This window comes from Dasypus novemcinctus, chromosome 4, assembly GCF_030445035.2.
Source record: "Dasypus novemcinctus isolate mDasNov1 chromosome 4, mDasNov1.1.hap2, whole genome shotgun sequence".
NCBI lineage: Eukaryota > Metazoa > Chordata > Mammalia > Cingulata > Dasypodidae > Dasypus > Dasypus novemcinctus.
The window spans coordinates 27,238,900-27,254,471 of NC_080676.1; the positions used below are offsets into that span (position 1 = coordinate 27,238,900).

The following is a 15,572-nucleotide window of genomic DNA, read 5'->3' on the forward strand; positions in this document are numbered from 1 at the left end:
TTATGTATTTTTTAAATGTATGTTGATTTTTTTAAAAGTATGCTTTAGAATTAAAATGCTAGGATAATTATGTCATTTGGTGTCATTTTGTTGGCACTCAAAGCAATGTAACTTTAGTGGTGCTTTGTGTCATTCATGTTCTGGGCCTTTCCATGAAAAAGGAGTTTTGCAGCTTAGTCCAGTGCCTCTTTCAAGAATCTTGGGACACTTCCACCCCCTACCTAACAAAGGTGGTCCGATTTCTTTGCTGTTAAGAGGATTCCTGAGTCGTTCCCCCCTCTATAACTCAGAAGACTCCATGAGTAATGGAAAGAGCAAACAAGAGATGTCAAAGAGAAAGGTTACAAGCAAGGGCTGCACTTCAGAGAAGCTCTTTAAGCAAGCAGAGGTCAAAGAACATTCTTAACTGACACTGATAAAGCAGGGGCCAGAGGACTGGTGTACTGGGCGCCATTTTCAGAGGCAAGCAGAGGGGTTTCACTTACATCCATCCATCAATGGTTAAGCTTTAAGTCCGAGAACATCGGGTGAGCCAGGGCCAGAGACTGGTAAAGAAATGAGACACCTTATCTCTAATCAGCTCTGCTTCAAAATAGCTCTCAGTCCCCTCCGTGGAGCCTCATCATCCCTGCACAGTACTGCACAGCGGGCAGCATGGAGGTGTCTGAGCCCCACTTAATCAGAAAGTCAGTGAATGTGCTTTACTCATCTCTTGCACAAAGTTAGATCTGCTCAAGGACACACAGGGAGTCAGTGGCTGGGCTGGGGCTAAAACCCTGGGCTGGAGCAGACATTCTCTCTCTCTTGGCCATGCTGTTCTCCTCTGAACCATGAATGAAACACTCATGCCCCTGGTCAGTCTTCCTTCCCTTGTGAAGGAAATGCTCCAAGGGTTTCTAAATCAGCACTTTTACAAGCAGCTCTTGTTAAACCCTTTCATTGTAAGTCTCTCAAGCTTCCTCTTTTATCTTCATAATCCAGACAGCTTTACTTTTAAGGTTTAATACATGAGCTGCCATGGTTGGTTTTTTCTCTGCTGCTGGTAGGGAATATTACAAATGGATAACTGAAGTCCTTGGGGGGAGTGCTCTTAGAATGGGGTCAAAAATGCCCACCAGTCGCATCAGAGACTCACCCCTGCCAAGGGTTGTGACTTACAGCTCAGGACTTGCCCTCCTAGCAGCCCATCTGTGAGATGGCACAGCTCAGACATTCCTGCTACCACACTTCCTACACGGCCGTTCGCATACTGTACCCCCTTTGTGCATCCTCCACACAGTATAGGCTCTGTGGAGAGTTGTCTGAGGCACACGAGGTCCAAACAGGGGCGGGGGCAAGCCTGAGGCCTGTGAAAGGCTGCTGGAAACTGGGCCAAGTAATGGGAATTTAGAACATGAACAAAGGACTGGAGTGTGCTATTAGGAAAAGGCCTGGCTCCATCCAGCTTAAACCAGTTTTGTTTCAGGTTCTTCACTATCCAAGACTTGATGTCAGAGACTGAAGAGAAGCAAAGCACCAAGATGCAGGAAATTGAATTTCAGCCCACATCCATTTCTCCATGATTGTCATCTCTTAAATGTGTACCTTTATTTCTCACATGAGTCACTTGGACTGGACCTACCACAGCTCTTAAGTGGCTTGAAAGTGGTCTATACTTGTTTTTCATATGTGGGATTTGTCTCTTCCAGCTAGACTCCAAGCTACTCCCCACAGGGTTTTGTAATTCCGTTAAGGTCTCCCACCATGGTGATGGGCACACAGCAGGTGCTTAATAAGTACTTAAAGTAACTATGTCCTGCTGATTCAGCATCACAGTTCTAGACTTAGTGCTAAAACCAGACGATGCCAAACAGGCCCTCATTTTCCTCATGAGAAGGCAACGTGACAAAGAAAGTGATTGTCCAGGGTTCCCACCCAGTGAACGACAGAGACAGCCTCAAATCCAGATCTTCTGAAACTAAATCCAGCCCTCACAAATTATCCTATTTCTCATAGGATGGAGACAGAAAATACTATGTATGCGCCCCGTAAGGAGAGCTGCCCAGCGTGAAATAAAGTGCAGCCTGCCTAAGAACGGCACCACCCACACGGAGAGCTGACACAAGATGAGGCGACAAAAAGATTCCCAGGACGCTGACAACAACAGAAGCACACAAAGACGACGACGCAGCAAATAGACACAGAGAACAGACAACTGGGGCAGGGGTTGGGGGGAAAGGGGAGAGAAATAAATAAATAAATCTTAAAAACACACACACACAAAAGCCCTAATTGATCTTATCAAGTAATCTAATAAAAGGCCCCTCAGCTGAATTTAATATCACACCCAGAGGAATAGATTAGTTTATAAACATTATCTTTCTCTTTTGGGGATTCATAATCTCAAACTGCCACAAGTCCTTACTAAATGACCTAGCATTTCTGAATGCTAACCATGTGCCAAGAACTTTGAAAGACACTTTACATACGTTATTTGATTTAATCCTCATTGAAACCTTATGGAGTGAGTCTTACTGTGTTTTACAAATGAAGACACTGAGGCTGAGAGAGGTCATTAATTTACTCAAAATCACACAGCTAATAAATGGCCGAGCTGAGATTTGAAACATACTAGTAACCCATATTTTTCCTGCTGTACCAGAACTTCTAAATCCTAAGTCACATTAGTCGTCATCCATGGAACTTTCAAATAATACTGATGCTGCCCCACCCAGACCACTTATATCAGAACATCCACAGTGATAGCAGTAGTTTTAAAGATCTCGCTAGGGGTTTTATAGCATGCAACCATCGTTAAGAACTACATTAGGTGCACTAAGCTTTGGTTTCTTCACCTGTAAATGAGGGGTTTGGATGGATATCTCTAAGGTTCTTTCTAGTAATGTAGGTGACCTTGGAAATAGTTCCTGCTTAAGGAGCTCTGATTTGCACTTGGAGTAAGCACTTGTCACCCCCACTGCCAAATAGTTTCCCAGCTTTCTACGTAAGTGTGGACTATGAGTAAGGCTAAACATCCAGGGATGAGACTTTAAAGCATACAATTATTTCATATATATATATATATCTCAGAACAAAGTCCTAAAGATCTAGAAGGATTTCCCATGCTATCCTTCTCTCTTCCTGGCTTCCTTTCCAGATAACAATCAGTTATTTGGTGAAATCCCTATTGCTCCAAACTATTTTGGGGCTACCCCTATGCCATCCTCGCATTAAAAAATCTTTTGAAAATATTCCTAACTTTCAACCAGAATTTCTCTTCTGGAAATCTATTCTAAGGAGGGAATCTGGAAGCATAACGAGCTTTATAAAGAAAGATGTTCATTACAGATTTATTATAGTGGAAAATTGGAAACCACTTAGTTGTCTAACAGTAGGGGAATAGTTTAGTAAAATATGGTACAGCCTACTAAATGGTCATTATAAATGATGTCTATATACAGACTTTTAATGATGTAGGAAAACATTTACATGTACAATAAAGCTAAATGGAAAATGGAGGGTACAAAATTACAGAGTGTAATCTCAACTATGCACTTATATTTACACATAGAAAAGGAAAGATCAATGATATTGCACAAAGGTTAAAATATCTGCAATTGCTTTCACCATCAATTCAATTCTAAATGTTGGGACAACAGAATATAAAGCATTAGATACTGAACAAAAGTGGTTCTGGAGCAGGCCTTATCCAGAGAAATTTTATACTTGGCCTTGAGCCTTTACATCCCTATACACTATCGCTAAGAAAACCCAGTAGCCAAAATCAACTCTAAACCTAGGAAGCCGACAAGAAAGAAATCGGGCTCCCAGGCGAGTTGACTCACAGCACCAAGATTGCCATTTTAAAGTATTTTCATATTCTCTGATTTACAGGAGCCACATCTCGGGTGTGGGCAGGACGCATAAGTGTTGGTACCAAGCAATCCCATTTTCCAGAAGAGGAAAATGAGTCCCAGGAAGGTGCAGTGACTCCCTCGGTGTCACAGCGGCAGCAGCACCGCTGCCAAGGCCACGAGGCCACGTCCCCGCCGGCTGCAGCTTTGTCGGAGGCGGTCCGTCCCTCCGCCCGCTGGGCGCTTTCGGGGATATTTGACGTCCCAAGCCAGGTACGGACCTGCAGCGCCCGGGAGTCCCACCCCGGGGACCCCGCGGGGGAATGCGCTTGGCGGGCTGCAGGCGCACGGCGGGCTTCCTAGGGAGACTTTGCCCCGCGCTTCCTCGTCCGCGCCCCGCTGGTTGCCCGTCCCTCCCCGCGGCACCCAGGGGACGCCCGGCGGGGGAGGGCGCCCCGGCTCACGGCCGCGCGTTCCCGACGCACCGCCGGGCCGGCTCCCAGCGGCGGCCTCGGGGGTGTCGCCCCGCATGGACCTTCACGCCCCGCCGCGGCCGTTTCCCCGGCCCAGGCCCTCCGACCGCGACGCCCCCGCCCCGGCCGGCCTCCGTGTCCCGCCCGGCGCGGACGGCCACAGGCGGGCCCCGACCTGCCCGCGTGCGCCCCGCGCTCCTCCGCACCAGCTCTGCGCGCGCACAGGTCTCGTCGCCGCCCCCGCGAGCAGGTGTTTCTGTGCTTCTGGGTTTGTTTTTTTCTTTCTTGGAGATTGGACTTTGTACTTCGGCAAACAGCAGCTGCTCGCTCGGCAGTCCGCACGCCGCGGGAAGGTTGCCGCGGGAAGGTGAGGCGGTGAGGGCCGCCTGGGGGTGCGGGGGGGTCGGGAGGCAGGTTTCTGCTCTCCACTCCCAAGCGCCCCTGAGCTTTCTTTAGGCCAAGTTTTGTAATGAAGGGTGTGCTGGGATGCGATTCAGTGACAAGCTAGTAAACTATAGTCATCTGAAAGCTCTCTTTTCCCTTAAGAAGAACAATTTAGGACGCTTGCGGGGCTTCATTGTTAACCTCTATCCCATCCTTCTTTTTGAAAATTCAAAATGAGTCCCCTTTCTGCTCTTTTTTTTCTTGTGACTTCAGAAATTAAAGCAAACTATTCCAGCTTTTGTTTGCAACAGAACTTAATCTACATTGGAGGTTTTAGCACCCTAGATTTGAAAATCTATTTGGAATTTAACCTGTCACCTGAAGATCTTTTGTCCAAATAGCAGCACAAAATTGTACTTCTCTTACTTATCACAGAATGCATTTCAGATACATACACATCAACTTACTCACCATTAAACATACTCTTATTAAAGAGCTACTAAATGGTGCTCTCACATAACGTTTATCTTTGCATGTAAAGGGGGGTTAGAAGTTGCCAAAACAATCAGCAGTGAGAATATATACCATACTTTGTGTTCTCTAAACGTTTACCTTCCTAGAATCACAACGGTCTTTTCCCGGATTAGATTAGTCCAGTACTCGGTAGAAATACTTTCTCAGATCTCTCATTTAACATTACACCCTTAAGCATTTATCCAGAGTAATTTTAAGAAATTGGTGAAGAATGGGCGTGGATGTGGCTCAAGCTGTTAAGTGCCGGCTTCCCATATACAAGGTCCCGGTTTCCATACCCTGGCTCCAGTACCTAAAAAAAAAAAGTGAAGAACAACTTTAATTCTCTGTGAAATTGCCATAGACATTCATTATGTTGCTTAATGGAAAAAACACTTCAAATTTCCACTTGGACTTTAGTACTAGGATAAAGTTTCTCTATGTTTTCTTTTTATCAATTAATGAAAGCTGAGGAATGCATGGTACTGTTCTTTTTGCTTTTACTGCCAGGAATCTCAGAGCTTTATTTTCTGTTCAATTTCAGGAATCCCCCTTAGCCCAAATTTTCTGGCATAGTTCCCATCCTGTATCCCCTTCCCCCCACTCTCCAACTGATTTTGTTTTTTTCACTGAATTGGGTTATTTTTACCATCTTTGATTTAAGGTACTTATATCTTTTTAAAAGATCCCCCTCAAGTGTCCCAGAAGTAGGAGGATATAAAAATTTTGCTAGACTGTCTCACTATGTTCTTTTTTTTTTAAAGATTTATGTTATTTACTTATTTCTTAATTTCTTACCGCCCCCCCCCCCCCCCGCCCCATTTGAGCTCGCTGTCTGCTCTCTGTGTCTGTTCATTGTGTGCTCTCTCTGTGTCTGTTTGTTGTGTGTTCTCTGTGTCTGCTTGTCACCGGGAACCGAACCCAGGACTTCCCTTGTGGGAGGGAGGCACCCAATCACTTGAGCCACCTCCACTCTCTGCTTTTTGTGTGTCTCCTCATTGTGTCATCTTGCCTCAGCTTGCCTTGCTGGCCTATCATGTCAGCTCTCTGTCTTGTTTGTCTTCTTTAGGAGGCACAGGGAACTGAACCTGGGACCTCCAATGTGGTAGGCAAGTGCCCAACTGCTTGAGTCACATCCGCTTCCCATCACAATGTTCTTTTAATCTGCCTTAACATCATATGCAGTTGTTTTCATTTTTGGCATCCGCTTGGTTGACATTCACTTGCAAGACTGCTTCCCAAAGGCCTACCCAGAATTGTGTACTATTTCAGCAAACTAGGCTCTGCCCCTCTCTCACCCCTCATGAAAGCACATCTACTGCCATGCATTACTTTTTTTGAGTGAGTCATTCACCAGCTTCGGTACTTTTTTTGCTAGTAACGACTGACTCCCAGCATACCTTCCAGCTGTGGGTGCCCCACCCAGTGCCCTGACCCCCGCCCCTGTGCGCTGCAGCTGCTCTCTGAGATATGCTGGGACACCACAGCCATGAATCATTCCATATTTTCCCTCAAGTGGTAGTACAGATTTCTTTAATTTCATGTCTCATGAATGCTCGTCAACTCATTCAACAGTCTAACATCTGTGCTTCCTTCCATCCAGCAGGAGAACTTTCTCATTTTCCCAGAATTTATTTCTTCAGTCAAAGGTCTGCCAATTGTGAGGAAAGTTACATTTACAAAGACACTCAAAAAGGCAGATGGGGGATAAAACTCTTTCTGATGACCCTCAGAGGAAAGGCTGATGCGGAAGGGAGTGAACCCCAGCTATGTAGCAGGCACTGTACAGATGCTTGGCAGACTTCCGTTACCCATCCCAGCAGACCTCTGAGGTAGGCACATTGCTACTTGCAATCCAGTTGAAAAAAGCAGGCTCAGGCGGGCTAAAGGTCCTGCTTGGGTGACATCACTATTAAATGGTGAATTCTGGCTTCTAACCCAGTTTTTGATAGAGGTTGGAGCCCATTCCATGTTCGCTATACAAACTGCCCACTGAGAGCAAGGCCGTCAAAATGCCCCCACAGCCTAGGTATATAGGGCCCTGGAATGATTCAAATTCACTTACAAGCATGTGATCTCAGTCAAATTAGTTAATCTCACAGGGGACCTGCTCCCTCATCTATAAAATGGAAATCATTGTTATAAGACGCTAATTAGTTCATCCCCGCACCATATAAACATTCAACAAGTGTTACTGATCATTCTCCAATTATACCCCCAATGTTATTTTATTGCAGGGTTGAAACAACTGATTTCTTGCCCAAAATATTTTTAGGTATGCCATTCACTTGGAAATTATTCACTTGGAAATGGTAGAACTGATCTAGGGCGTCATCTTTGGAAGCACCCAGGAAGTTTCAAAACATTGATACCTGTGTCCCTCCTCTAGAAATTCTGGATTAATTCGTCCAAGGAGTGGTCTAGGCATGGGAGAGAAGGGAGTTTGTTAAAGCTCTTAAAAGGTTGAGAACCCTGCTTTTAGTGGTTCTCAGAGTGTGGTCCTTGGATCAGCAGCATCAGTATCACCTGGGAGCTTTCCTGTTGGAAACAAATTCCCAGACCTCACCCCAGAGTGACCCTCCATAGCTGAGTCAGATACTTGGGTAGAGCTGTGGAAACGATTGGCCCTTAGGCCATCACAGAACTCAGAGTGAGGGGAGGGTTCTTGGGAGGATTTGACCTGTGTCCCTAGGAGTTTGAGGAAACAAAGACTGGAGCATGACTGTTTTGATGTCTGTAATTTCATCTGAGATGCTCCAACTTTGGCAGTGTGTTACTGTGTGTGTTTGTTAAGCTGTACTTCCACCTGCAGTCCAGCGGCAGCGACCACAAGGATATAAAAAGTGATCTATGAATTTGAGCAGCACCTGAGGCTTTGCTAGTTAGCATAATGAATGCTTGAGATGGGTTTTAGTTGGTGAAATCAGTAGTAGTCAAGTCGTGTGGCTTGGCCAGCATGTCTGAGGTACTCCTCATGCTTGCATGAAGTGTGACCTGCAACTTGGCATCTGAGCCTTGATCCCTGAATAGTCCTGTACTCAGCAGTTGGTTTGAAGGAATCTGGTTGTGTGATGCTAGCCCCACCAGTTATTTGAATCTTACCTCTAGAATATCATCATATTTGCCTTGAATGAAACTTTTGTGCAAAGACAAAGAGCTTTTGTGATAATCTGATAGAAGAATTGTGAAGGAATAACCGACCCTCACCCCCCTCTACAAGTCAGTGGCTTCTCTTATCTAGCACAGACAATCCAGTGGTGGTGCCTGACCAAGAAGCCTAGAGCAGCTCATAACACTGAAGCTTACCTGGAAAAATCACAGGTGGGACAAAAGAGAGAAGGTGGAAGGCTGAGTAAGAATGGAGTGCCTTACACTACCAGGAGAGGCAAATATGTAAAAGTGTCGGCTTGAAAGAAACTTCTCCCTGGAGGACTAACAGCTGAAGTGAGGTGACCTAACAGAAAGTTAGGTTCTTTCTGGGGTATATGTTGGAATAGGAACTGAGGGGAGAGTTATTAGGGGGCAGCCAGTGACTGGGCCACCTTGCCAGGAAACCATGCAGTTGCAAGATCCCAAAAAGCTCCGAAATAAAGAGCCATCATTTGGATATCTGTCACACTCTGAATCAGAAGAGTCTTTTCTGCCCCTTATCTCTCCTCCCTTCCACTCAGTCCCTCCCCACCCTGAAAAAGCCAGAGGCAGCAAAATAAGTGGCAGAGGGCAGGAAGAACACGGTGGGAAACTAGTCAAGAAGATAACTGCCTTTCTCCCCAACACCACTTCTTCCCTTTTGTAAGCTTCAGAGCCTTATTCAGGTCCTACTTTGGACCTAGGGTGGGAAAAAGCTTTATAATAGATGAGAGATTGAATCTTTGATGTGAGACTGGACTTTCCACACCTGTGGCAGTTTGACATAACTTACAAATTCCAAAAAAAAAGATATTTGATTATGTTTGTAAACTGGTCTGTTGCCCTGGGCATGATACCCTTTTTTTTGTATTAGATTCAGTTGAGATGTCTGATTAACTTACCGTAACATTAGGGCTTTGATTCGACCACATCAGTAAAGTGTTAAAAGTCCCTGTCCCCTTTGTGGGCAATATAAACAGACAATCAAGGAGACACATAGAAGTAGATACACAGAAGAACACCGAGGGAGAGAGATGACTCCATAGACAGGGCAGAGGCCCCAGGAAGAGAGATGAGCCATTCCCCTGATAGTTTACTGCTGACCTTGGGACAGGACCAGATCAGCTGAGCCAGGAAAGAAACGAGCCCCAGGAAGAGAGATGACCCTATGCCAGCCTACTGCTGAGGTTGGAAGAAGCTGGGCCCACGCAGCCTTAAGAGGCAGATAGATGTGGGAGAGGGAGGGAGTATGCAGGAATCCCTCATAATTTCATAATGTAACTTTTCTGTAATCTAAAACCTCTTTAAAAATAAAGTTTATTATATTAAAAAAAAGAGGCAGAAGGAAAGAGAACAGGCAGAGGTAGCCCACCGTCTTGCTTCAACACGTGGCAACAAGAGTTTGGAGAGGAAGTAAACTTGAGGTGGCCTCTTTAAAGCCTTGTAACTGTAAGCTTTTACCCCCAAATAAATACCCTTTGTAAAAGCCATTAGATTTCTGGTACTTTGTATCAGCATACCTTTTGGCAAATACAATACCTAACAATGAGATGTTCATTAACACCTGAAATCGACCAGAAAAGCTATTGGATATACTGACATTTCACCTAGAGAAGTGGAAGGATAATTCCAGATTGGACTTAAAAGGGTGGCAGTGAGAAAAAAATTGAATTGCTTATTTTTTATATCAAACCGAGTCCAACTTGATCAATTCTCTATACCTTTTGTTAGCGAGTGAAAGGGACTTGGTATTTTTAATTTTCCAGATTATTTATTTTCATATATCATTAAGTCATCATCAAGGTGTAGTAATTTAAGTTTTCAAGCAGCTTCTTAAAAACCCCAAACAAAATAGCAATGGGATGGAGAGTGGGCATGTTTTAGTTTCCTAAGCTACTATAATGAATTACTACAGATTTAGTGCCTTAAAACAACACAAATTTGCTATCTTAATGGTTCTGGAGGCCAGAAGTCTGAAATGGGTATCACTGGGCTAAACTCAGGGTGTCAGTAGGACAGTGCTCGTTCTGCAGGTTCTAGGAAAATCCGTTTACTTGCTTTTCCAGCTTGTGGAGGCTGCCCCCATTCCTTGGTTTGTGGCCCCATTTCCCCATCTCCAGAAAAATAGCTAGAAGTCAGGCTGGAACAGTCTGGGAAAAGATCTTCTTGGCTTTAGGACACCAGGCAAAGGCTGGACCCTGCCCAGAGGAGAAAGGGACAAAGGAGAGAAATGATGACTACAGAGCTGTGAGCTGAACCCAGCGGCTGCAGCTGCCGGCACCCTCCGCACACTAAAGACACTGAATGCTCAGGCCCTGGGCCCGCAGCTGCAAAGGGAGCTCCAGGGATCCACAGCCCCAGGAAAAGGGGGTCAGAGGGACACAGCCTAAGGCTGACTCAGCTTCTGACCCACAAATTCAGTCTGCTGTGTCCCATGAGCCCTTCCAGGCTGGCTGGGGCCTTCCATTCTCCTCCACATACCAGGACTGATGTTTGAGGACTCAGAGGGGAGTGGAAATATTTCCTAGCCAGGAAAAGGGAGGGGGTTGCCACAGAAGGCTGGAGAACTGTCCCTGAGAAAGTTTGAATTACAAGGCCCCTAGCCTCCAGGCAGGAAGCTCTATCACATTGATGCCATCTGTGTTTGCAACAAATACACTCGGACCAATCATTGAGCTGAGAGCTGCCAAAGACTGTCATCTGCTGGCAGACCAAGGACTTGTATGTGCGAAAATTAAAATAAGTAAGAGAGGCTTTTTCTGGTCTTTATAACTTCCTTCCCCAAGGCCCTAAGAAGTGAGTCTGCAACCAGTTACTGGGTCCAGGGCCCAGTTTTGAGCAACCAGCAGAAACAATCCTACAATCCAGGTTGAGCCAAGAATCAAAGAGCAATGGTAACACAGAGCCTCCTGCCACTAAATTCTTACAGAGCCAGCAGCATAGCATTTTCAACATCTTTCTGACTTTTTCACTTATAAGGACCCTTGTGATTACATTGCATTTCCTTGGATTATTCAGAATAATCTCTTCATCTCATAATCCTTAACTTAATCACATCTGCAAAGTCCCCTTGGCCTTGCTATGTGACAATATGCAGATTCCAGGGGATTCAGGTGTGGCTATCTTTGGGGGGCTGTTTCTCTGCCCTCCACAGGATAGGCCCAGGTGTGTCACCTGGGCCTGTGGTTCGCCTTTTGGAGAACCTCTTCACCCTTGCTTAGGGGTTAGCATAACGGTGGCATGGAGGCAAGAGGCTCCATGTAATCTTGGGGAAAGCACATGATCTGTCCCTACTTCAGTTTCTTCAGCCATGAACTTATAGGATAGAAATAGCTGTTCTTTAAAGTTCTTTTCAGATCTCAGATCTAAATCCTATGTTCTGGGAAGCGGACTTGGCCCAGTGGTTAGGGCGTCTGTCTACCACATGGGAGGTCCGCGGTTCAAACCCCAGGCCTCGTTGACCCGTGTGGAGCTGGCCCATGTGCAGTGCTGATGCGCGCAAGGAGTGCCGTGCCACACAGGGGTGTCCCCCGCGTAGGGGAGCCTCACGCACAAGGAGTGCACCCCGTAAGGAGAGCCACCCAGCGCGAAAGAAAGTGCAGCCTGCCCAGGAATGGCGCCGCACACATGGAGAGCTGACACACAAGATGACTCAACAAAGAGAAACACAGATCCCCGTGCCGCTGACAACAACAGAAGCGAGACAAAGAAGAACAAACAGCAAATTGACACAGAGAACAGACAACTGCGGTGGGGTGGGGGTGGGGGTGGGGGGGAAAGAGAAATAAATAAATAAATAAATCTTTTTAAAAAATCCTATCTTCTATGGCAAAATAATATTCAAAGAACCGTGTTTAACTGAAGAAGCCAAACTGGACGTGTTCCGTTCTGCACTGCCAGTGCTTACGCAGCCCTGCCCCCACGGCTGAGGAGGACGCGGACAGCTTCCTCTGTGGAAGCCGTTGTGGGAAGGCAAGCGACCCTCTGCTTTCCCATAGACAGAGGAGGAAAACCGAAGGCCCAGGTGGGGAGCTCTGGCTGGGAGGCTTCTCCCAGCACAGGCCATGAGTCGTCCTATCCTTTTCTGCTGAGTCACCGTCGGTCATCTAAGGATATTGTATCAGTCAGATTCGCAGAAATGGCTGCTGACTCAGCTACCAGCGTGGTCCACGGAAGCCCCAGTGAGCTGAGTCATGGCCAGGCCTCATAGGCCTGCCCCTTCTGTTTGGCAGGCAGCCTCCTCCTCATCTCCTTGGAGCCTCGGGTCTCAGAACACTAGAATGGAAAGAACCTCAGAGACCAGGCCACAGGTGGCTTTCCCACCAACCTTCCCTCACCACCAGACCTCTTGGGCCCATTGTGTGTTTTTGTGTTTCCAGCTGCTCTGATAAATCATCCCATTTTAGGGGTCCAGCTCCATTTCTGGTCTGGCCTTTAAGCGAAGGCTCACCTTGCACCCCCAGCCCATGGGCTCCACAGAGATCCACGACTCCCTTGGGACTTCTCTAGTCCTAGGGACTCTCTTTACTTCTGCACTTGGCTTCCTGTTTCTGTGCTCCGACTGTGGGACATTCTACAAGTCATAGCATCTCTTAGAGCCTCACCTGGGTTTGACTGTATCTCCCACAAAGCTCCTCCCAGTGCCAGGATGGGGGATCGGAGTATATCATCCTCCAACTCCTCTTCAGTTCTGGAAGTTAGTCATCCTCTATCTCAGAGTTTCTGAATATAGCAGGGTCTGGCTCGGCCTGGAGAAGCCCTGGCTATCCCCCAGAGGCAAGTCTTCTTGGACTTAGCCTTTCTCTGCAGCTCACGGCCTTACCTTTCCCTGTAGCTCACGGCCACCGTGTCTATACTCCACCCGGGAAGAGACTGAAGCCACAGCCTCAGGCATGCCCCGGCATTCTGCCAAGGGCTTCTTTCCTTCTCCTGAGCAGATGTCCCAGTCCCTCCCAATCTTGACCTCCCAATCTTGACCTTCACCTCTGCTCACCCATCCCCTGGCGGGTAAAGGGTGGACCTGTGGAGACCTAGAAATTGGACTGTGACTGGTGCTCTTCCCCCGTGAAAGAGGCCTGAGATTCCTCGTCCAGCTGGCCCTGCCAAGCCAGACCAGCACAGGGGACGCTCCGTGTGTGTGCGTGGGGAGAGGTCCCTGCCCTGTGGACTGGCGCTGCTCAGCGGGTAGGGATCTTCTCAGCCCCTGGATTCCTGGAGCACCCAGGGACTCCCACTCTTGCGTCACTCCTCCAAGGCCACTGTTTGATGCCACCCCCCTGCCTCAGGCCCGGCCACACTTTGCCAAGTGCTACTTGTTCCCAGCACCTCCTGAACCACCAAGGTGCTTCCTGAAAACCTGTGAACCATTCACCTCAGAGCTACCTTCCCCACATTCACTTCATAGCCAGTTGGCATCTCATGTTCCCTCAAAGATGATCTGTCTCTACTCGTCCAACAAGGAACTTCTGCCTTCTTCACTTGGATTTACGCGCCCCCCTCCCCCATCTTTGCAGAAGGAAGTTGAGCACAAATGTACATGTTGTGAACTGGCTCCCAGTACGGTCCAGGCCAGTCGTGGACTTGGCGTTCTTGAGGGGGCACCCTTGGCTGCGGGGTGTGCTTCGCTGCTTCCGGGGGGAGGCCCGCTGTTCCTGATGTCCCGGTGCACTGCCAGACAGCTCTGTTCCTCCCGGAGGTGAAAAAGCCCCTCTGCCAGACGGGAGCAGTTCCCACTTGCTGTTTGGGTTGATTTGGTTTCTGGCCCTTTCTTTTCTCCCTTTGTGTTACCTCTTTGCCAAAGCGCAGAACCGCCCAGCACTTATTTCTTCCTGTACCCTTGGCCTGGTGAATTGCCTGGGAAGTTTTTGCTCAGTTCTCAAGGGAGGGGAGTGGAGCTCTCTGCCCCCGCGGGGCACACGTGGTCAGCAGAGGGCGTGGACAGGGGCAGCCGCGGCCCCGGGAGGCTGGCGTCGGAGCGCGGGCCTGGAATGCGGGGTCTCCCGGGTGCCGGCGGCGGGGCGCGGGGCAGCCGCTCCAGCCGGGCCCGAGCTTTGGCCTCGCCGCCCTGCCCTCGTGCACCAGCGTGCGGCCCTGCTTCCCTCCGCGTGACCCCGCGTGGCCCGGGCCCGCCCGGGAGCCTCCCTGCCCTGCCCTCGAGTGGGGCAATAACTCCTGCCCTGCCTTCCCGCTTCCCAGGGCGGCGGTGAGGCGCACACAACCCTCGGCGAGGGAAGCTGCGAGAAGCAGAAGCTCTTTGTGAGTCAGAAGGGGAAGTAGGTGCTGTCTCCAGTTCCCAGAAGCATCCCCTGGCCTCGTGCTGCCCCCTAATGGCAGGACGGCTCCTCGGATTTCATTTTTTAAAAATTAAATTTAGCCTCTTAAAACCAAAAGAAAACAATTATTAGTAATGAATGCATGATAATGATCCGAGCTCTTTACAAAAGCTCCCTTCGTTATATGAAAATATATAAAAATATAATTTTTAGGTTTTTTTTATGGAGGAAGTGACACATGAAGGCAAAAGTCATCCTGTGACCCAGGACCCAAGGTGGATCCTCTGGCATGTCCTCCCTCATCCTGCCACCTGCAGGTAGGACCGCTGGGACCTGACGGTGGCCACTTGCCAAGACTGCCATTTGCCAAGATCCCAGCATGATAAGGATGCAGGAACAGGTGGGGAACAAAAGCACACTGACTGCTCTTCTTCAGCCTTTGAAAAGCTTTATAAAACCCCAAAGATGACAAAACACTTTGATAAATAGCCATCTTATTCTTTACTGGTAATTAATATATCCGTACTCTGTCCAGTCAGAAGTTAGCATTCCTGCATATTAAAAATAACAAGTGACCGGTAACCTCTGGGGAGCTGTGTGCTTCCCCTTTTACATGACGTGCCCTGGGACGTGATCTCACTGACTGCTCACCACAGCCCTGGCAGGTGGGAACTATCCTGTTTTTCTGATGAGGAATTTGGGGTCCAAAAGGTTACATGCTGGTGAGATGGGGAACAACAACTTGAACCCAGGAATTCCGGCTTCAAACCCCTCACTCTTCTCACTGAGTGGAGTTGAATATGGAGCCCTGCAGAATGAGGAGAGCCGTCCACATGGTGGGGAGGAAGGCTGCAAGATGATTAACAAGGCTTTTCCCTCCATAACTGTGGAATAAATAATCTGGTCAACAGTCATCGCCTAGTCATGATGAATAATTGACTCCTGCCCCATGACCTAGAAAGCCACCT

At 47.8% G+C, this 15,572-nt stretch overlaps 1 long non-coding RNA gene across 1 annotated transcript in view; it reads left to right on the plus strand.

Moving 5' to 3' along the window:
• The first annotated feature begins 3,849 nt into the window (after window positions 1–3,849).
• Window positions 3,850–15,572, plus strand: part of LOC131278189 (uncharacterized) — a 34,737-nt gene continuing 23,014 nt past the window's right edge. Inside the window, exon 1 of the long non-coding RNA XR_009185448.2 lies at window positions 3,850–4,106. This is a non-coding gene — a long non-coding RNA (uncharacterized lncRNA). The remainder of the gene's footprint in view (window positions 4,107–15,572) is intronic.